We start from the raw sequence: 22,959 nt of genomic DNA on the forward strand, positions 1-22,959 counted from the left end.
TCCATTACCTCTTTCCTTCTCTAAGCCCAGCTCAACAGAAGGTCCTCTCTGTTTAAACAGAAGAAAAGCTGGGGAAGGTGCAGAATTACGGTGTTACCTAGATTCTGCAGTCATTTACTTAGGTTGGGTAGAGGCTACTTTATTCTTCTATTTGAAATAATGTGGTACAGACTCCTTAATCCCATGCAGATGTAGGATGTAGGAGTAGATGTGGAGAGGATCAGATATACAGTGCTGGAAGGAGGAATCCCTGCTCTATTTGAAAATAAAATCTTATAAGCACAGCCTGCTAGCTATCATCCTACTTATTTACTTAGCGGTAGAACACTTAATGTTGGAACTTATTTTTAAATTTTTCATTTAGCTTTAATTTCATTTAGCATTAATTTACTTTCTGCTTCTCTGAATTTTGTCTTCTGGTGCTGGGAAGAAGACCTGCAAAGAATATTGAAGAGAAGAAAAAATTCCTCATGAATTGGCCAGGCTATAATACTTTGGTACTTTGCTTTTCAAAGCTAGTTTCTATTTCAGACTAGTAGTTTGTTCATCTACATGCTGAAATATGAATATATTATGTGTTGTATTTTAGGCATTGTGTTATGCCCTGATTCACCAGAGCATCATTCCATTTTAATGTAACTGCAGTAATTTAAATGAAACAATTTTCTAAACTGCAGTGCTTCTCAGTAAGGTTCCCAGTAATACATTATTGCATTTGTCATGTACTTCAAAATGAGTAATATAACACAGGTTTTTTATTATATAATTTGATAATTTGGATAGATTCTTTGGCCTGGACTCTTGATTTGGAACTGCATCTAAACTCTCCTAAATCTGGTCTTGGATCTCCACAGCTTCTGAACCTTAAGCAAGTTCCATTTTCTTGAAACAGCAAAACCTTTTACCTGATATCCAATTTAGGCAAACAAATTGGTGCACCTGTGGTCAGGGAATACAATGTTTTTCTTAGTCACTGTATCCTCAAATACTTTTCCTCTCTGGTGCATTAATCTCTGCCTTTTTTGTTACATTTAATACAGCTAACACAGCAATTTCTTGTGAAAATACTATAACGGTTCATTAACTAATGTTTGCAAAATGTTTTGCATGCTGTCTTTGCTAGTGTAATTGATCTATCTTGGTAATAAGTAATTCTAGATTCTAAGAGGTGCCAAACTTACCACACATGTAAGCTGTTATGTGAGCATTGGAGATGTAATAAGAATAAGATCTTAAATACACTGTTTTTAAAAGCTTACATCAAGTGTTTCTCTACCGTATTGAACCCTAGTACAAAAGGCAATGCATCAGGGGAAGTTTACAGTACAGAAGATAGATGCTACCAAATATCAGTGGCTATCAGTGGCTTACATCTTACATACCACTCAGAGATTAATTACTGAAACTAGTTAAGGGAGTGGTCAGCCTGTTGCTTAAGTGTTCTATACAGTGTTTGCTGTTGCTATAGGTACTATAGAAAATGGTACTAAACTAACATCAACATTTGCTTTCAGCCAGGGCAATAGCGTCTGGAGCACACCAGAGCTGGAATACATGGGAGCTGAAAGAAGAATTGTCCATCACCTAAATATTCTTTCACATATTATAGCACTTCAAAGACCTTGGGTCAGGTAACACCTCTTTCACTTTTTTCCTAATGATTTTTTCTATAGACTAATAATATATCGGGATGAAATTATCTTCTGATTACAATACACATTACAACATATTATATTTTTTTTAGGGGTTTGAGCCTAAAATGTTTGTTTATAATATGTAACATTTAACAAACATTATATTTGTTTATGTCTTCAGTTACTTATTCACTTGAAACCTTCTCCGTCAGCCTGAGGGAAGATGTGTACCGATATTTCATAATTTTGCTAGGAGTTAGTTAATCACATTTCCTCCTATGTGTGGAGTTAATCATGGTCCCTTGAAATTTTATTTGATTTCAGTGAGAGCTCCTTTAAGTAAAATACTATTTTTATTTAGAAGCTTATTATTTAGACTCTACATTTGAAAAACAAAAAAAAATGGTGTTTGTGATTATGAAGAACCATTCAAAATTGATCATAGTATGAGATGTCGCTTTTAAAAGTTATAGTGTATGCTTGGCTGTAGCATATTCTGCTAGTATAAAATTGAGGAAAATATTTAAATGAGAAAGAACAGCTTAATATCTTCCCTTGTAACTGTCAATTGCTGTCATACCTACTCTTTATTTGTGTTTTTTAAATCAAGATAAAATACTTTGCCCTTGTGAAAACTATTTTTACCAATTTCATTTATTGTACAGCTCAGGTGATATTAAAAGGATTTAATTTACAGAAATTTTGTTTTTAAACTTTTTTGTTTTTAAACTTTTGAAAAATGTTACAAACCATATTAGGATTCAGACAAACCAAAACCACTTACTGGTTTATGTGACCTGTCTTGTAAAATTTGTCTTATGTTTTACTCAGTTAATGAAAGGTGTCGTTTCATATACTCATGATGCTGGCCGTGAGCCCAAGCACAGTAATTTTTGCCATGTACTGCTGTTGCCTACTGGCTGAGTGTAGGATGTACATTACCAACATTACTAAACAGTAGTAGATATCTTTTTCAGCACTTTTATATATTTGTAGTACTGTAAGTTCAGGTTCATGGATTTTTTCCAGTGTGGAAATATTTATGAAGAGTATTCTGGCAAAATCCATGAGAAAGATTAGTGTGTTTTGGAGGGGAGAAATACATCTTCAAAATATTGAAAAAAAATATTAGCATTAGAGAAAAACAGATCCCAACAGAAAGAGATTTTGGCTGGAAGATTTACCATGAAATGTTCTGTCTGTGTGGGTCCTAAACAATAATTCTGGGAGATTGTATCTGTAGCTACGCAGATCCTCTAGGAATAAGTGGGACAAAATACACAAGCTGTAGATCTGTGTGATTAGTGGAGGAAAAACAATGAAACTCTTGAGGTGCCACATATTTGCTTTACAAATTTCTCAATTCAGACACTCTGGTTAGCCTGCTATATTAGTTGGCCTTAACAACCTACATCCAGTGGTTTGCTGAAGGTGTTCTGTACTTGGCAACAGTAGTTATATAATTTTCTATTAGGATTTATATTGTACTATTTTTACTTTCCAACTTTTCACAGATTTCACACATGACATAAACCATCTTTGCCTACACAGGAAAGCAGCAACCTTACAGTGTAAACAGCAACATACAACTGCAACTGTAGGTATTTGTATACAGCAAAGCCTATATATTACCAATCAAATCAGGGTCTTACTGTGCTAAGCCCTCTATCAACAATTTATTGAACGTATTTCTGTCTCAGCATCTACAGTCTTAATGTAGAGTGGCAAAATGCAATGAAGGGATCAAACATATTTATCTACCATATCCTCTGGATCCTACTTTTCAGTTTAAGTGACATCGTATAGAAAAACTTACAGAAGGTAAGTTACAGAATTTCTAGGTTGGAAGAGACCTCAAGATCATCGAGTCCAACCTCTGACCTAACGCTAACAGTCCCCACTAAACCATATCCCTAAGCTCTACATCTAAACGTATTTTAAAGACTTCCAGGGATGGTGACTCCACCACTTCCCTGGGCAGCCTGTTCCAATGTCTACTTCATTAGAAATATACAGAACCATAAGGATTACGGTTGCAAAGATCATGTAATCAGGAAACTCTTCAGGCAGCTTCTCTATTTTTGTTTCACAGTGCCTGAAGTCAGTTCACCTTGAATTCATAAAGTACCTACTTATGGCTAATAGATATAGTAGTTTCTCAAGATGAAAGACATATCTGATTGGAGGAGTTGTTTTTGTTTAAATAAATGAATTTGGTTAATTTTAATATGTTTAATATTGTTTATATGTTGAATTAAGTTCTCGTATACTGTCCTACAAAGTACCAGCCTGGGAAAACTACACCTTTCCTTACACTGAGTTGTGTTCAGACCAGTCTTATAAGGAGATACTTCTGTTTTGTTATTTCCAATGTCAGAGAACAAACATGAAAGAGCATGTTTGGGTGACATGATTATTGAACTCTTTTTTGGAGCCAGTAAAGTAAAATGGAAAGCAATACACAAATGATTTCAACTTTTAATATTGATTTTGAGCCTCAGAAACCCAACTTGAGATTTGTTTGAGAGTCAGACTCAAACTGCTCTTTTTACAAATTTGAAATTATTTCTGCCAAGTAGGACAAAATCCATCAGGAAAAGCTGAGAAATGCTCCAGAATAAGCAGTATTTTACAAGTTATTTTAGTGAGATGTAGGATAGTATGCAGCTGCCTTTTTGCAGAAGTAAACTCAACACTACATTATTTTGAATTTTGCTCAAACTGCTTTGCAGACATAGATTTATCTGACTTGGGTTTGAAAGTTGAGAGCATAAAAACAGCAAGTTTGCATTTACCTTTAAGGAAAAAATGAGAAAACTACAAACAGTTCTGGACATGCTGAATTCTCATTCCTTGATATCTAATTTGGGACTGCAGAGTCAATGGCTTTTAATGGGATTTAACTTCTACCAATATGCTTAAGAGGAATGCACATTCTACTTTCATTGATTGTGCCCAGGGATGATGGCTAGTACTCAGTACTAAGGGGAATGACATAACTACATTCACATTAATAGTGCTGAAGTTAACTTAATTATCCTAATGGCAGCAAAACACACATTCCCAACTTCTGTTACCTCATTTCCTATGATGTAAACAATTGTATTTGCACATCAAAAAGTGAGTTATTTGTCTCATTATAATGCTTTTTTTGAAAGTTTAAATGAACTTATCCTTGTTGAAGTGAATGTTCTATGCATTTACTCTTTGGGCCATGGCAATACATGCTTTCTGTTTGTTTGTGTGTACTCTACTGCCTTGGTATCACTTTTATCAGCAGAACATGCAAAATAAATAGTATCCTAAGAAACTGCAAATAAACATAAGAACACAATCGGTACTGTATAGCTTGTGATTTCATTTTGCATTCTGAAATATGATAAAGATCACCTGGGAATGACTTGAACAGTCATAGTTGTACAATATTCAGTGACAAAGAAATTGCCATCCAGGAGATTTTATCTAAATGAAGAAATAGTACATAAAAGTATTTGCTGTTTAAGGAACTAAGTGTGCTGTGTCAATAGACACATGACAAAATACAGATAGTATAAGAACTGTTAGGTTGGGCTCTGTTTTCTTGTTTTCATCATGGAAAAGTTCAAAAGAGTAAATAGTTGTAGAATTTCATTCTCTTTCTTTCTAATGCGCCCATTTTGTATGGACAGTTTAAAGAAAGAACTCAAACCAAAACATGCAAAATTTGAGGGGACATGGAAGAGCTACCTTCCAATGGCTTAAAAGGATTTGGTAAAATATTAATTATTTCTCAAGAAACTGGAGGTATGCACTTCAGCTTTACTGTAGAAACTTAATTTAAAGTATATATATATTTAAACAATTTTATACTCATAATTCCCTTCTCTGTGTCTGTCATGTTATACTGAGCTGCTCTGGCCATACTTCTCCAGATTTCATGGAAGTGATTAAATGGCATATTTCAGGAACTGTTTTCCGGTACATTAAACGTGTCCATTTTTCACTGTATGGAGAGTAGTAGCTGGTCTGTACAACATTTCAATCTATCTTCAGATGCATTGATCTGGTTTAGTAGAGGGAAGGAGAGGAACAAAAGAAATGTAGAAAAGTCTACATAATCAAGAATGAAGCTAAAAATTAATTGCTGTTTCTCATAACTAGGCCAATATAGTTTTGGGGCAGTAGACCTGAAAGGGGAAAGGAAAAAGTTGTTTTTTTTTTTACACAAAATATGAAATTGTGGAAATCTTTGCCATAAACTGTCACAGTTGTATAAAAGTAAAAACAAAATAAGAAAGGAATAGAAAAAGCTAATAAAGAATATATTCATCAACAGCTGTTGAATTTTATTCTCTGAAAGCCACCTCAGACTCAGGATACCACCCACCTGTGGAATTGGGCAAGTGTTGTGGGCCAGAGAAAGGATCTGTAGAAACTGTGTTTATGTCCTTCCTCCATAAGACTGCTGCTGACCATGGTCATGATTCAGGCTAAACTAAATTTTAGCCTGAGAGTTCTGAAGTTCATATATTTTTCTTCACAACAATGAAAACCCTGCTTTTATCAACCTGGTATGGGAGGATAGTAATGAATAAAATGGGCACTGTAGTTGTGAAGATCCAACTCCTTCAAGGTATTTTATCATGCTGACTCAAAGTAGTCTCTCTTTCTTCCACCCTCCAGTTTTGTTGCTGACAGATGGTCCAACAGGAATGTTTTATTCTATCCACATACCCAAAGTCTCTGCTGCTGAAGGATTTGTGAAGACTATATGTCAAGGTAGAGCTGTCTACCACAAGTTGTCAGGGTGAGCTCTTTGAAACACAGCACAGCAGCAGCAGCCTTTCAGAGTAACATTTGATGTTACAACATCTTCTGCATAATGAGATAACAACATCTTCTGCATAATTTCTGTTCTATACCGACCTCCTCTGCCCCTTCACCAAAGCATACCATGCTGTGCTTCATGGCATCATTGCTCAATGTGACACATTTTTTTAGCAGATTAGCCTTGTCTTTTTAAATGCCAGAAAGATGTCACGAATATCTGCTCTGCTTCAACAATAATATCAGAAGCTTAAAAATTAATAGGAAGCAATCTAACTGAAAAAATAAAAAACAAAAACACAACATAAGAAAATATTTTCCTCCTACAGTTTTTCTACCTACCACCTGCAGATGAAAACAGCAAGTCTGTGATTCAGATTTTTTTCTAGTGATTTACATTTGCCAAGGAGTAAAAATGTTGCACTTTTCCTAGCTGTTTGAATATGCAGGCCCACTCATCTTAAAAATAGTTCAGCTTTGAGTTTGTCTTTTTGTTCCTGTGACAGGAAGGATGCTTTGGCTTCATTCTAAATGAGTATCTACTGTGTGACTTTTGTTAGTCTCTTTAGTCAGTGAATATCCTATTGTTAGCGATCTAGGTCCACAGATTCATAGAGTACATTTTGCCAAATGCAGAACAAAACTCATGTTTTATCCTAGTAGAAAAGCCATGGTAATACATTATATTTGCACTAAATTCTAAAATACATTTTGAACTCAGGTCTCTGCAGGAGGGTGCTGAGAGATTTAGTCAAACGATATACTTAGCTGCTCAAATCAGGCACCTAAACTTTTTTTTTTTTTTTAAGTAAAAAATATCTTTTTTTTTTTTTTTTTTTTTTTTTAAAAGTAGAAGCAAGGATAGAGATAAAAATATAATCTGAAAAAGCTTTAGAAATGGAATGTATTTTCTAATTCTGATCATCTTAAGTTGTAATTACCTCCCAACGAATTGTTTTGTCAGTCTCTCAGAATCCCCTGTGCAGGGGATACCCTAGTGCCTTCTACATGTTTAGACAAAAGCATTTTATAACTTTTGCATTGATTAAGATACTGAACTTCTGGAATACCACTGGATGTACTACTTTAGTAATGAGAGAATAGACTGGTGTTTTTTTCATCACTTAAAAAATTTCACTTGATTTGTTTAAGAAACATCCACAATAGGTTCATTTTATACAGTTAGTCAGATCAGGAATCTAGATATTTTTCCTTAGCTTTGTGTTTCTGAATGATATTACTCCTGGTTGTTTACCATTTGTGTAGTTTTGCCTTAGTTTTGCTTTTAAATTTTGAAGATGTTTAATTATTTGCATTTTGTCTTTTTTTTTTTTTTTTTTTTTTGGTGAAAATCTTTATGAAAGAAATGATGTAAGACTTCATTTACTTCTCAAAATTTAATTTCATAAAAGTTTTACTTTTGAGATTTTTTCAACAATTAGAAATCATGAACATACTGCTATGAAAAAAGAGAGAAAGGCATGCTTTACAGGAAAACTAAACAGAGTATCAGCTAAGTATCAGCCACAGCTGAGAGAGACTAGATTAGACAACTCACACTAAGTGGAAGTAGCTGAAGGTGTTCAACATTTCATATGATCTGCCTGCCTAAACTTTAGGCTTTGATTTTATTAATCACTTTTTAAAAGGATCACTTTAAAGGGAGGCATTTGCCTCCCTTTAATTTTGACTATAAAAATCCTGTATCAGGCCAGGTTACAAACCACCAAATATATAACTGTTTTATTTTACTGGATAATATAACAGTAGTTGAACTATCCAGATGGTAAGAGGTATCAACACTGGGCATAGTTCTACCTGTTTTGGTCATTTAAGTCTATACAGTTACTACCATGTTGGTCCTGAAGGCTGAATAGGACTCTATTGATAAAAACACAGATTTTCTGGGAAAATCCCAGAACATTAGATTTACTTTAATACAGCCTTCTCTTCATGAATGAGAAATGCAAAGTATATTTCCAGCTTCAGTTCTAAGGTTTTACTTGAAGTAATTGTTATCTATTAATAGGAAAATTTTAGACAAACCAAAATGCATTTTGTAGTTTAGATTGTGACATTGAAACTGTTGGCCTCTCTACTACAGCAAAATAAATAAAAAATAAAATAAAATAAAATAAGAATAAAAAAGACTGTGACCATTTCACTATAAGGGAGGGTGCTCACTAAGCTGGATGACTTACCCATGTTTAGATAAAACATTCATCAGATTTTGGATGATGCATATTCTTTGCTTTCCACTTAGTCTTTCCAAAACCAACAGAAGCAGGATTTGAATGCTCACTAGCCTTTTGCATGAGCTGCTCAGGAATCAGCTTGTAAAGGATAGGACTCTAGTTATTTTAGTGAAAACCAAGCGCCAAATCGTTGTGAAAATTGCTTGCACACCGTTTAGTAATGGCATCAAAATATCAACAAAGGTAGAGAAAAAATAGTTGATGAATTTATTCAGATTCAGACAGTTTTTGTGGTCATGGGCTTGCTGCTGTTCTCAAACTGAGCACTGTAGTCCTTAAATTCTAACAGTGCTTTTACAAACTCATATCTGATGACCATCATATCCGTGTCTTTTTTCTACAGGGTTAAAGATTTTGAGAGCCTGTGTTAAATATATAATGCTCCTGGTTGATAATTTCATATGTTAAAACCCCTAGGAAGTAAAGCAAAACAAATTCTGCTGTCCATTGCACCTTTGGTTGTTGTGTGATTATGGATTATGAAGAATTTTTAGAAAACTTAGTTGGACTTCTGAAAACAGGCTAGCAATTAAAGAAGTTTCTTTCTCTTTAAAAATCCTTGCATTCAAATCCTCTGTCCTGTGTCAGCCTGTGGAAATGGGTTGTCAACAGGTAACTACAACAGCAATGGAGAGGAATAATCTCTCCTCATCTCATTCCTAAAGCAGTTCTCACTCTGACTGTTTCTGTAATACACCTGCAGCAGAAAAGGACAAATGAATGTGTTATTCCCCTTCTAAACTGTTACCCAGATGCCGGTGAACAAGAGAATGCCTTCAAGCAGAGTTCTCTGCAGTGTTGTTGTGATTGTTTCATTTTTTTTTTTCCTTTCCAGGTACTTTTTGCAATAAAATTGTACCAGTTGTCTTGCCTAGAGCTTTTATCTTCTGTAGCCTAAGGGGGTAAAAATCTTAGGAGCAAAGTTTACTCTGCTGTAGTAGATATTTTGTATGTGAAATATATCTTTCTAAATCTAAAGGTACAAGTAAAAATGTACATGAAAAATAATAATTCCCAGCACAAGAAAGGCATGGACGTCCTGGAGTGACTCCACCAAGGGGTCACTAAGATTATTAAAGGATTGGAGCATCTGACATACAAAGAGAGGCAGAGAGAGCTGGGATTGTTTAGCCCTGAGAAAACTCAGGAGGGATGTTGTCAATGTGTATAAATAGCTGATGGGGGGGAGTGAAGAAGATGGAGCCAAACCCTCCTGACTTGTATCAGTGAAATGACAAGAGGCAACGGGCACTGCTTGGAATGCAGGAAATTCCACTGGAATATAAGAGAAAGCTTTTTTTTTTTTTTTTTTTTTTTTAACCATGGGGCTGATCAAATGCTGGCACAGGTTGCCCAGTGACTGTGGAGTTCCATCCCTGCAGATCTGGAGATATAGAAAAGCTTTTTGGACATTGTCCTGTGCACTTGTAACAAATAAATGAATATTTGCTGGACAGAAAAATTAGGATAGATATTAAAGCACTAACTGGCACTCACTCTATTGTAAAAAAATATTACAATATGACAATATTACTTATTTTCTAAGTATAATTTAATGAAGGACTATAAGTACCTTTAAAATGCAAGAATTTACATGGGCATCACTGAAGTAGAGAAGGAGGTCTGCACTGGGACCTTGGATGCTAAGGAACTGGAGTATATCCAGAAGCTTGTGAAATTTGTGTTTGTACTATAATGTTCGCTTGTTTATATGAACAAGCCATCATCTAACCTTTAACTGTCAGTTTAATTTGAGCACATGCAAAAGATATATTTTCTTCCTTTTTCCCTGACTCTTAAAACAATTTGCTTATTAATGTAAAACAAGTAAGGAATTGCTAGTATGAGAAGTATAGTATGAGAAGTATATGAAATATGTGAAACAAATAAATAGTTGCTCTAAAATTGCATTGCAGTTTTAAGTTTGAAGCACACAAGTACTAATTATCTTAAAACTCACATTCTTTTACTGATCTAGTCAGAGTAAAAGCCGCATGAAAAATGTTAAAGTTGGCAAGTGAAAACACTGGGAAGTGATTTATCTTAGCAGGGAGGGAGCTAATCTTTTTCCAGGTTTTGTCCGGAAATTGATGTGTTCGTTTCATAGATAAGGCTCTGCCACCAAAGGCAAACTGAAATGAGGTGCTGCAAAAGGCTTATGGGTGGGGGCAGTATTAGTCAGTACTAGCACAGGAGCAACTTTGTCATCAGTTATAAATATCTTACTAGATCATGTTAAGTGATAAGAATAATTTTATATGACATTTCAAAAGTACCAATTTACAGCTGTTCTATCAGTCTAATATTAAAAATAAAGAGCTAATATAGAATCCTAAATTACTGTGAAATAAGACATCAGATTTGTGTGTTCTGAGGTGTGTTTTTGCCAGAGTTTGGAGCTGAGATAGAAAATATGCCTGAATATCACATAACCCAGAACATTTTGCTATAAATTTATCCCAGATATACTACAAACTTTATGCTTTAACAAGACAGTCTCCTTCTTAGATATTAACAGAGAGCTCTAAGAAGTACTATGCCAGATTGGTATAATTTAGGTTACTAAAATCTCTCCTTTTGTATATGGAAACAGCAGAAACCAAACAGGCTTCCTTTTCCTTATATGTGGATTTTGCATTTGCATTTCTTTTTGATAAAGTGCATTTTCTTTAGCTTTTCCTCCCTAGAATGGATGTGGTTGGAACACTCCCTCAGCATGCAGAACTCTCAGGCCTATGTGGTCTTTTCTGTCTCAACGAGGCAGCTTGCTCTGATCTAACCCTTTTGTGAATAGTTATGTTATAGGAGTTTTTACTTTACTAATAATGAGACAAAAGGTCAGAAAATACGATGCTACTACTTTATAGTAAACTTCAGTCCAAAGATCTTTTTGCACTGTATTTGTTCAGTGACCTCACACTAGGATTCTGGTCTGAGTAGAAGTTGTTTTTATTGCTCATGTTCTCATTTATTTCAGTGTGGGAGATAATATAATCTGAGTAGAATACAACAGTAGCACCTCTAAACAGAAAATGAACTAACTCTTTAATGGTATAGAATTAGCTTTTAATTTTTTTTTAAAATCCTTTATGATCAAAATGTAAGTGCTGAATATACCATGCAATTAGTAACATTAGTAAAATTTGGCTTACAAAGGGCACGGCTATGATTGCTTTAAAGCAAATGTAGCAGCTAAATTTGATTCTTAGGCGGGTATGTATTTGTTACACATTGGCTTCATGTGACCTTAAAACCAATTTTCTTTAAATATCAACAGATTCCTTCTTAAATTTAAATGTTGTCTAATTACTGACATTGCTGTGAAGAGAAAAGGATTGAAGCAATGCTTTGACGTGTACTTTGCATAAAATAGACATTACTGTTTGCCAGCATAAGGATATTAATCTGTCTTTCAACAATGGGCAGTAAGCTTTTCATAAAAATGCTTTTAATACTGAGTGACATTTGTTGTCTTTCTTCTGAGCATGTCTGTAACTCTCTGAACTATGTGTGCATTTTTAAAATCGTGTTTGAGTTATTTATGCATCAGTACTATAAAATTGTTTATAGACATTAATTGAATGACATGGTTATAATATCAGAAAAATCTACTTCATCTTCTGCTGGAGCAATTTGCTACAAGTCCCCGGGCATTAGGATAGCAATGACGATCTCTGTCAGCTGGCATGTGGCAGTCTCCCAATTACTCAATTTCTGTATTATAGTTTCAAATGTTAGAGAAAACATCAATTACTCTTTAAGATGTGATCATTGTCCTGACCTGTTAAATGTGGCCTTTTCCCACCCAGCTAACATTTCTGAGATTTCATTTTTTCCCCCTCATTTTCAGTAAAGCCAGAGTCACAAAGGAAGGAAAAAACAAAGTTGGGAACAGACCAAGAGGAAAAAGGCTATGATCAGAAATATTTCATTTAAATAATTTGCTACGGGTTTCTATTGCTTGTGGCTTTTTTTTTTTTTAAAAAAACTATTTAAACATATGTTAAGTTGTTAAAAGAAAAGTGTTTTTAAACCAGAGAACTGATATTTCATTTAGAAAATAGTCATGTTTTTTTATTTTTATTTTTTTTTAATTTCAATTCTGAAATGCACCATGACTAAAGCAAAATTTATTTTCAACCTTATTTTTCTCTTATCTACATCTGCTGCTACCAGGCATAGTGTTGAAACAAGGAATATTTATGAGGCAGTAATTACCATGAAACACCTTGATTTTGCCTAAACTAATTGCACAAGTGGGGTGCTGCAGTTTCTGAATCCAAGGATCTGTGTTTCTTCTGGTGTCAGTGGGTGAGCCGTGGATAAGGGCCAAACGCCCACCCAGCCGTTCACTCACTCCCCTCCTTGGCAGGACAGGCAGAGAAAATAGGATGAGAAAAACTTGTGGGTTGAGGTAAAAACAACTAACTTGCATACCAATTACTGTTTTAGGCAAAACAGACTTGACTTGGGGAAAGCTAATTTAATTTATTGCCAGCTAAAATAGATTTCAGCAGTGAGAAACATAGACAAACACTGAAAAAACAGCATCCCTCCCCCATCTCCCAGGCTGAGCTTCACTCCTTCTCTGCATACTCTATCCACCCCGAGCAGCACAGGCAGGGATGGGGGCTACAGTTAGTTCATAACGGTTGCTCTCTGCCTCTCTTTCCATCTCATATTTTCTTCCTGCTCCAGTATGAGTCTGTCCACAGGCTGTAGTACTACAGAAAACATTTCTGCTCCAGCACAGGGTCTCCAGGGTCTGCAGTTCAGAAGTCTGGTCTGACATGGCATCCTCTGTGGGCTGAAGTGCAGTCTCTGCTCTGGCACCTGGAGCACCTCCTCTACCTGACCTTGGTGGTCACACTGCTGTTTCTCACTCTATTTTCCCCTCTTCTGCCTGCCTAGCATCTGCCTGCCTAGCACCAATACCACACCCATGGCTGATGGGCTCAGCTGTGCCCTGCAGACAGCTGAAAGCAGCTGTGTCTGGCACAGGGCAGCCCCTGGACTCTGCTCACAGAGGCCACGCCAGTAGAACCCCACTCCCAAACCCTTGACACCAATACCCAACACGTGAGCTTATCTGTCTGCAGCACTGAAGACAGTGCTCACGGGAGGGACCATACCTTCATCATATGCCATAAAAGATAACATAGTCTAAGACTTCCAAATGAAGTAACAAATCTTTGAACTTGACAGCATATAAAAGTCCCTCAATTCTCCAATAACATTTATTTATTTAGCTTCTCTGAATGAATACATATAAACAATTTGTTGCATTTAAAAGGATGGCTTTTAATATTAATTATTAAATATGCTTTAATTTGTTTTCAGAAGACCAGTTATGAGTCATCATTACCCCTTACATGATCGCATTCTCCAACTTTAAGATTTACACTGTTCTCATTTAAAGGGATCACTAAAACATTTATATTGTGGTATATCTTATATATTTGTGTAGTGTATGTAATGTGATTGGGAGCCCATGGAATTCAGAATGAAATTGAATTATTAAAGACAGAAGATAAATTGAAATGAAACAGTTCAACAAAGCTCTGATTTTTGTAAAATTAAGAAAATTCACAACTGCACTAAGAAGGGGTCAAGAACAGTGGTGAAATATCAGGCAGAATGTTAGGAATTAAGAGCCAAAGGGCACTGATAAAGGAGAAGAAATAAAATAAATTGGATTACCCATTTAAAAAGACTAGGAATGATTTAAAATTAAACAGTGACTGTATTTGGAAAAGAGAGGAAAAAAAATCTATTTTTTTTTCCCTCTTCTTCCTCCTCCTCTTCCTCCTCTTCTTCTTTCCCCTTCCCCCTCCTTTTTTTCTTCCAAAGACATATCCAAAATTTCTGATTAGATCTTTAAAGTTTATAAATATTGATCTAAAAACAAGCTGATTTTGCAAATCCTACATTTTCAGAAAGTATACACTCAGGAAGAGGAAAAAACTTGGAGTCTGGCTAGCATACAAATAGACTACAGCTATGGGTATTTCTGACTACTGTGTGCAACATCCAGTTCTATATGTGTGTAGGCATTTATGCTAAACATATTTGTACTTGTTCTTCTGATTAAAAAAACGACTTATGCATGTATTTAATTAATTGTCAAATTGTGAGTATACTTAAAGGCATCTTCATTTCCTTGATGTATGGTTTCATGATATTGCAATATGATCTAAGTTGAGATATTGCTATGCTATGCTGCATATATGAATATTTCTCAGTGAATATACTAACCTTTCTCAAGGTGCATCAGTCTAAGGAATCACTTTCAGATTCCAGGATCTGGGTTACTCATACATGTATACTTCTTTTTGTTCTTTTTTATGCCAGGAGTAGTACATCTCTGTGTGTGTGTGTGTGTGGAGGGGCACTGGGTATGGCTCTCGTCTAACCTGTCAGGTTGCTAAGTTGGTAGAAATGGTTCTTATATCTGAAAAAACATGGATTTTGAACCAGCTCCTTTTGTATAATACAAATACGTTGCTATTAATTAGTAGTCTCTTATCCTATCTTCTTGCCTGTGAAGCTATTTTAATTTATATCCTGATAAGGATTTTTTTTTAAGTTGCAAATAAGTTTGTCATTATTTATTGAGTATAAATAAATCCAGTTATGTTAGAAATTACATGTCAATATATTTTTTTTTCTTTGAGAAAAGCCTGTGAAATTTGTCATTTAAAAAATATCAATGGCAATAAAAAGAAAGAAATACATCTAAATGGAAAGAAAATTTGTTTTTAACCCTGAAATGAGATCACATAAAAAATCACTTTTCCTCCTCATTCCTTTTCTTTCTGAAAAGGAGATATATGTTAAGTGTTAGTATCTGGAAAACATTCTGATGAAAGCGTATTATATTTTCTTTTTCTCTGAAGTTCAAAAAGGCAAAAGAGTATCTCAGTTCACTTTGAGGTTACCTTACAAAAACTTTACGATGATTACAGTAAGCTGTGATATCATGATAAATAAATGTATGATGTAGCATAACAGATACTGTGTTTTTCAAGGAGGAAGTCTAATTCCCCAAAGCAAAAATAAACCTAAAATAGCATTAAACCAATAATACATTCTAATTGCTTAGAGACAGTTTGCGTGACCAGATTATAGTATGTCACTTCTTTTTAGATCAGGTTCTTCTAAGTAAACAGACATCCTTCAGCATCTGAATATTTCCCTGTGGCAGTCTGCTAAGAAAAACACAAGAAGAGATCTATCCAACATCAGTCTTTCCGCTAGCTGTTCCCAGTGATTTATTTGAAGTCCCAAGAATCGCTTATCTGTTGAGATAGAGAAGCAGAGCCCTAGTGCCTACCCATTTGCTCTGTGCAGCAGGTCTATTGTTCTGTCAGCATTCCTGAGTGATTGCTGAGGTTGACCTTGGCTGGTGCCCTGATCAGAGGTGATTTTGCAAATACTGGTTTATTTCAGCAGTATTCAAGTAAGTTTTGTAAGTTGCTTTTTTCTTAAGAGATTCAAACTGAAAATTGCTAGGACTATGATTCCAACTATGATTCCAACAAGAGGGACTATATTTACTCATTAGTTTTTCATTCTCCAAGGCCTTGTGCTGTCTTCTGCGTCTCTAATGGCACAGATGGCTGTATCTGCAAAAAGAGGGAGTCCTCTACTGCTCTGCCTTATTTTCCTTCTTAAAAAATCCAAAGACAGTAGTCAAGAATATGTCAGACAGTTTGATCCTTGAAATGGAAGCCCATGTCTGCACTGAATCGCAATGGTTTCTTTTGTAATAATGGTGGAGCACACAAATGATAAAATTGGGTTCAGGTCCTGGGTTAACAGATGCTTAACCAGGATATGCTGTTTAGTCAGTCCTCTACAGAGGAAAAGTAAGGAAGTACTATCTCACACAGATGTTGTGAGGGAAATCTCCACCAGTGATTGCCAGCTGCTAGAAAACGAAATGGTGAGAGCTGTATAAATACCAAGCAGAGTGGAAGCGGAGTGAGTAGACACACAGCTGCAAAAACATGATGCTTAGAAGGGGTTTAAAGAAATTAATACAAGTCAGAAGTGTAACTACATAAATAAGCCTTTAGCGTATTATGGAAACATGGCCAATATTGATTTTAGGGCATACCTCATTTGTCAGTGTAATACAAGCCTCTGTCATCAGTGTCACAAGGTTCCAGGGTGTTCATCTGAATATATCTCTCTGATTTAGCATCCACTTAGACAATGTTGGATCTATATGAGAATACTGCTTTTCTTTATCATAGTCTGAAATTCTGCAATTTTTCTTAGTTGTCAAGAATGAGTTAAAGGACGGTGACAAATATTAACTCATATAAATTATATTTTTTGTTATAAAATCAACTGGAAATAAACATTGTTCAATATTCAGCATAATGAAGATAAGAACATAAAATAGCATGGCATAATGCAGCTGTATCCTGAAGGCGAATGAGGCATCTGTCTAGACCTCCTCTCCAGATGCAGCCACATTCCCCAGGCGCTTTACAGCAAGCATAAGCTTGATGCTTGGTGCAGGCATTGCTGACACAGCATAAGAATCTGACAAGTAAAGGAGAAGGAGTAAAAATACATTTAGGTAAATTTCCTGCATCTAACTGTGTTGTATTAGAAAATATGAAAAATTAACGTAGGTGATTATCCCAGTATGAGAGACCTAGACATACTAGAAAGAGTTTAATGGATGGCTACCAAGATGATGAAGGGCAAGAGGAACTCTCCTGTGAGGAGAGGCTGAGAGAGCTAGGACGGCTCAACCTGGAGAAGGGGAGACAGAAAGGGGATCTCAATGATGTTTATGAGTACCTGAAGAGAAGGTGTAAAGCCACAGCCAGTCTATTTTCAGTGGTGTCCAGTGCCAGAACAAGAGGCAATGGGCACAGCTTCCTCCTGAACACCAGGAAGAACTTCTTCTCTGTGCAGGTGACAGGTTGTCCAGAGAAGCTGTGAAGTCTCTTCCTTGGAGCCACTTGGACATGGTCTTGGGCAGCCTGCTCTGGGTGGCCCTGCTTGAGCAGGGGCTTGAACCTGATGGCCTCCAGAGGTCTCCTCCAGCCTCTGTCATTCTGTGATGCTGTGATTCTGTGGTTGACTGTAGAGCTGAAGTGAGATGAACAGACTGTGAAAAAGCAGATAGAATATACATGTAGATGTTCAAAATCTAAAATAAGTGAAAACTATTTAAACACTCTAATATTATGGAAAACAACAACCTTTCAGTTGGTTCAAACATAATTGCAGATTCTTTTTTTTTAATTTTCAGCTTATGAATTATCTGGGATTTTGACTCCCTGACAAAATTTATAAAGGAAAAGATGCAAAAATGTTTGATGGGGAAGAAAAGGAGTTTTCTGTTTGTCTCAAGTAAGAATAATAGTAGTAAGAGTAGAGAAAGCTTGAAAATGCATCAACTTTCTGTCTTAATGGAGCAGCAGAAACAGAAACTGTATTGATAGTGATCATGTATTTACTCCATGGATTTTCTATTTACAAACATTTTTTATTTTTATTTATTTATTTTTTTTAATCATAACTTGTTTTAAGATGAATAAGATCAACACCATCTTATTTTTATTTAATAATAAATACATCATCTTACTATTGAAACTTTAATTAAAATGAATTGAACAATATTAATGAGTGTACAAAAATTTTTGTTGACAACAAGGTTCATTTAAGTAGTGGAAAAGACTGACAGATAGAAACTTATTGGTGATAATACCTCATAAAGTTCCATAAGGTTAATAGCTGTCACTGTTCAAGAAATAATGTGCACAAATACTAACTGGATGCCTTCATAAATAAAATGTTCTTTTTCACACCTCTAATTTGTTCAAAATTAAATATACATATAAACCCAGTCCTTTGGTTAAATAGTATCTCTGTATGCGAGTGAGATTGGAAGATTGTATTTCCAAATCAAAATAAAGTGAAAGGAAATATACAGGTAGGGGAATATACAATAAAGGCATTGGAAAAATATCAAATTGATTTAAAGGATATACAAGTAACTGAAGTTATCTGCATTAAGCGTTTGCTTACCTGAATGTACCTGTGTATGTATCTATATGTACTTAGATATATACATGCATATACATAAATATCTACTTACAACATTTGTATGAGTGAGAATCATTGCAGAAGGGCAAACGTTGAGTATCCTGGAGGGTCACAGTAATGGAAGCAGTGACTGTTCTCCAGACTTAAAACCGAGCGGGAGTCCTGGCTTGATTTTAGGAACATACATTCAGTGATATGTTTCAGCTCCAAAAGATCATTGGGTCCAACCCCCCTGCCAAAGCACGTTCCTTAGAGCAGGCTGCCCAGGTAGGCGTCCAGATGGGCCTTGTCTCCTTGTCTCTTGTTGGGAGTCTCCAGAGGAGACTCCACAACCTCCCTGAGCAGCCTGTTCCAGTGCTCCAACTGCTCCGATGACCACTGCTGCAAGTATGACAGTCACATATAATGCTGCATTTTCTCTCACAACATTCTGTGCTGCATTTTCTATCACAACATTCTGTACCTGTATTTTCTCAGAGCTTTTTCCTTGCACCTGTGGTTTACACAACTGAGTAAGCTAGGGGATTCAGGTACAGTGATACAACACTGGAGACAGTCAACTGGAGACAGTCGACTTGTTTCCTCTGGGAATCCCCAGCTTTGAGTTAGATATCTTGGCTCCTGAATCATGGAGAGATGCAGGGTCTTTGGATTGGAGGTCATGTTTGATGTTGTTTCCATGGCTGACAAAGAAATGGATATCTAAACCCAGCCTCAGAGCTGCGTCTTGCTACAGGGCGTTTGTAGCTATGAAGTCACTTGTGGAATTAAATGTTGCATGCAGATCAATCTTTTTTTAGATAAAACCTAGACAGGAGGAGGACCACAGTGCCGGCTCACTGTCTTGAAAACTGAGATGCATGGACTTAAATCCCTACTCTAAAACAGACAGTGAAACAGCCCTCCAGAGTTTTAAGAGCTCTAAATACTAGCCAGAGGAATGGAGGACAGCAACAGCTTTCTGCCTGGGCTGTCAGAAGGGATGGTCAGGTTTCTTCAGGCAAGATGAACAAAACAGTGACAAGCTGTGCATTGCATCAAGGCTAAGACATTAAGTGGCTTAGTGTTGTCAAAGCTATAATGGTTGTACACATGCTCAGCAGCAAAACTGTACTGTTAGAAAATTAGGAGGCTCAGGAGACTGGGCACCTACAGAAGCAGGCATCAGACCGCAGATTGATAAGAAATACAATGAAATTAAATAAGTATAAAAAAATAAATATGTGGCAACCCTATGTTTTTTAAACAAGTTAAGTTGTCAGTAAAACTTTCAGGTCCACATAGGAGTTTTCTAACCAGTAGGGGGGAAAGTCAATCTTTAATACACCAGCAGCATGAATCAGACTAGCAATTAGTTGTATCATTACTGTTTTTTACAATTTCTTGTGTGTTAAGATCAGATTGCATTTATTAATTTGATGAAAGAATTGCAAGGGTTGTGAAGGCAAGTATTCAATGGAAAAAAAAGACATTTAAAAATGTTGTAGGATAAGAAATCCAGGGGCAGGGAGAAATATTCTATTTAATATTTTCCCAGTTTATAAAATTTGACACACTCTGTAAGAATTCACGTATCAGTAATTATGTAGATGTAAAACAAAACAAAACAAAATGTAGTCCAGGGTGGCTCTGGACTGATGGACTGATGCTTAAACTCAGAAAAATATGAAAATATGTCTGACTCTTCACTTTCAGTTAGTATATTTTACAGAACAAAGGCAAAAAGGTGGTAAATACATCTGCTGCAATAAAATAACAAAAAATAAGCAGAGAATGTTTATGCATTTAACTTTGAGACAAGCTGTACACTTCGGAATTAAATTTCAACCCACTTGAAGATGATGGGAGAATTTAAACTTCTGTCAAGGCAGAAATTTCCCATAGGAGGCTATTTTCTGAACACAAACAGCCATTCATATTTAGGTTAAGTTTAGTGAGGCTTGGTGGTCAAAAACCAGAACAGCTCAAACAGGCTTTTTCAGACCTCAAATGGCAATACATCTAACCAGTCAGAGCTCTCTCAAAATCAAGGCACTGGTTTTATTTTGTTTTCCTTTGTTTTCCTTCCCAGAGGCATATTTTTTTTTTTTTTTTTTTCTCCCTCATTCTGCATCCCCAGCTGTTGGTTATCAAATCTCTGTTGGAGAATTTAATGAATAAAAGTCTGTGGGGATTAACTTGATAAGAAGTTCATGTATATAAAGAACTAAAATGCTGTTGTAATGCAATAGCTCAAAATCTTATCAGTAGTAGCATATTAATAATGGCACATTTTTTGGAAGGCTTTACTGGAAAGGATGTAAACAGGCTGGACATACTAGAGGGAACTTAACCCAGACCCCTGCTTTCAATGTGATAATTTCCTTTTTAGCTTAGCAGTTTCCTAGTTCCATACCTTACCGAGCAGTATGATTAAAAAAAAAAAAAAAAAAAAAAAAAAAAAAGTAGAGGTGTAAGAGGTTGAAGGGACTTGGAAATATAAAGCATATTATCGGCTTTTTCTTGGGGCACAAGGTCAATACTAATAGTTTAACTAGTGTAGCAACTGCCCTTTTTAAAGGAGTGACTCATACTGGAATGATAAAAATACTCAAGTGCTAAGTGTTGTTCCATATGGCTCAGACTTAAACAAAGGATGTCATTCAAGGGCCATAGGACTGCCAGTCAGGTTCAGCCACACCACACACTGTTCTGACCCTGCATTTTTTTAATGCTGCAAAAAAAGGCTGCTTATGTTTCTCAACCTGGGATACTGGTTATCTGCTAAGGAAAAAGAATATATCAGCAAACATGATAATGTAATTGCTAACATTTTTTTCTTTCTTGCACATCAGTTTCATAGATGTGATTTGGATCTTGAGAAACACTGAGGACTCATAGAATGAAGTTGAAAGTGTTGGGTTATATTTAGGTACTTGAGTATTTAATCAGTTTGCTTACTAACACAAAGTCCATAGACAACGGGAAGTAATAAACCAATATCATAAGGAGTAAACATAGAATTATTTTTAAAAGTTATTTGGATGTTGTACTTTCCTGGGCTGATCACAAGAATTTAGGAATTTCAAAATTTCTCTTGACTTTGGAATCTTTCTTTTGACCTTTGGTTCATCCCAGGGATTGTAGACCAAAGTGTTTGCAATAGGTGCTTGACTTTTCGCTGTATAGAACAGCTTTTGCTGTATAGTACAGCTTTGTGGGCAAATAGAAGGCACTGGATTTTCAATTGTTATACCCATACTGCTGTCTTTCTAGAAGACACACTTTGTTTGAAATAGAAATGAAAATTGCCACTGATCCCTGTGGTCATTAGAGTAGATCCTTTGAGTGTATCTGTCACTGTGTTCACAAAGAATTAAGAACAAAAATCCAAATATGAACTTTTGCTTTTCCTCTTCTTTTTGATGAAAGACATGAGCTGAAGTTAATGACTGCCTCACATGATATGGCCATAATTTCAGCTATGAATCAGGAAACATCTGTAAGTGTGGTGTCTTCTCATGAGAAATATAAAGCATCAATATATTTTATTTCACATTATTTATTTTCCATATCTGAATGTACAGTAAAATGCCTTTTGATTAATAAACGAGCCTTTAATGCAACATGGTGCCATAAGTATTCAAATTTTCTATGTTTTATTTTCATTTGTTTCCATCATTATTTTTTCTGTTCCTGCAGTTTTGGTATGATCACCGAGTTTGATTGCAAAATTTACCTTGTAGAAACAGTGAATTTCTCTCATGAATACCTGAAGAACTTCTCGTTTCTGTGCAGTAACTCAAGGAAGCATGCAACCAAGCTTAGGAGGTATACACATACATTTAAAATGTTTGAAGATGGTAATATTACTTTCCTTTTCTGACTGTGGAGACTCCTCTGAAATCCAAATGCAGCAAATCCCTATGGACCTGGCTACAGTGCACTGAAGTATTGCCAGCCCTTCAGTTGTTTGTTACCTCTGCTTAACCAGATATATCTCATCTTGCAGGCTTTCGTGAAGAATTGCATATATCATCCACGCTCATTCAATGCAGTCAACTGCAGTTCACTTGCACTGCTAATATAAAAGCAGTAGTCAGCCATCTGTACACCATTTTCTGGTATGGGGAAGGTACTACAGAGCTTAGGAAAGTGGAATTTCAACAGCAAAATTTATTTCAAATCCCTCTGTACTGGGTTTACATAGCAAG

General features: G+C 35.8%; 1 protein-coding gene across 1 annotated transcript in view; it reads left to right on the top strand.

Moving 5' to 3' along the window:
* Positions 1-400: 400 nt before the first annotated feature.
* Positions 401-22,959, top strand: part of RP1 (RP1 axonemal microtubule associated) — a 217,825-nt gene continuing 195,266 nt past the window's right edge. The window contains exons 1-2 of the mRNA XM_084509394.1: positions 401-497; positions 1,515-1,631. The gene's annotated coding sequence lies outside the window, so the exon portion shown is untranslated. The remainder of the gene's footprint in view (positions 498-1,514; positions 1,632-22,959) is intronic.

This window comes from Aythya ferina (genome assembly GCF_964211825.1).
Source record: "Aythya ferina genome assembly, chromosome: 2".
Lineage (NCBI taxonomy): Eukaryota > Metazoa > Chordata > Aves > Anseriformes > Anatidae > Aythya > Aythya ferina.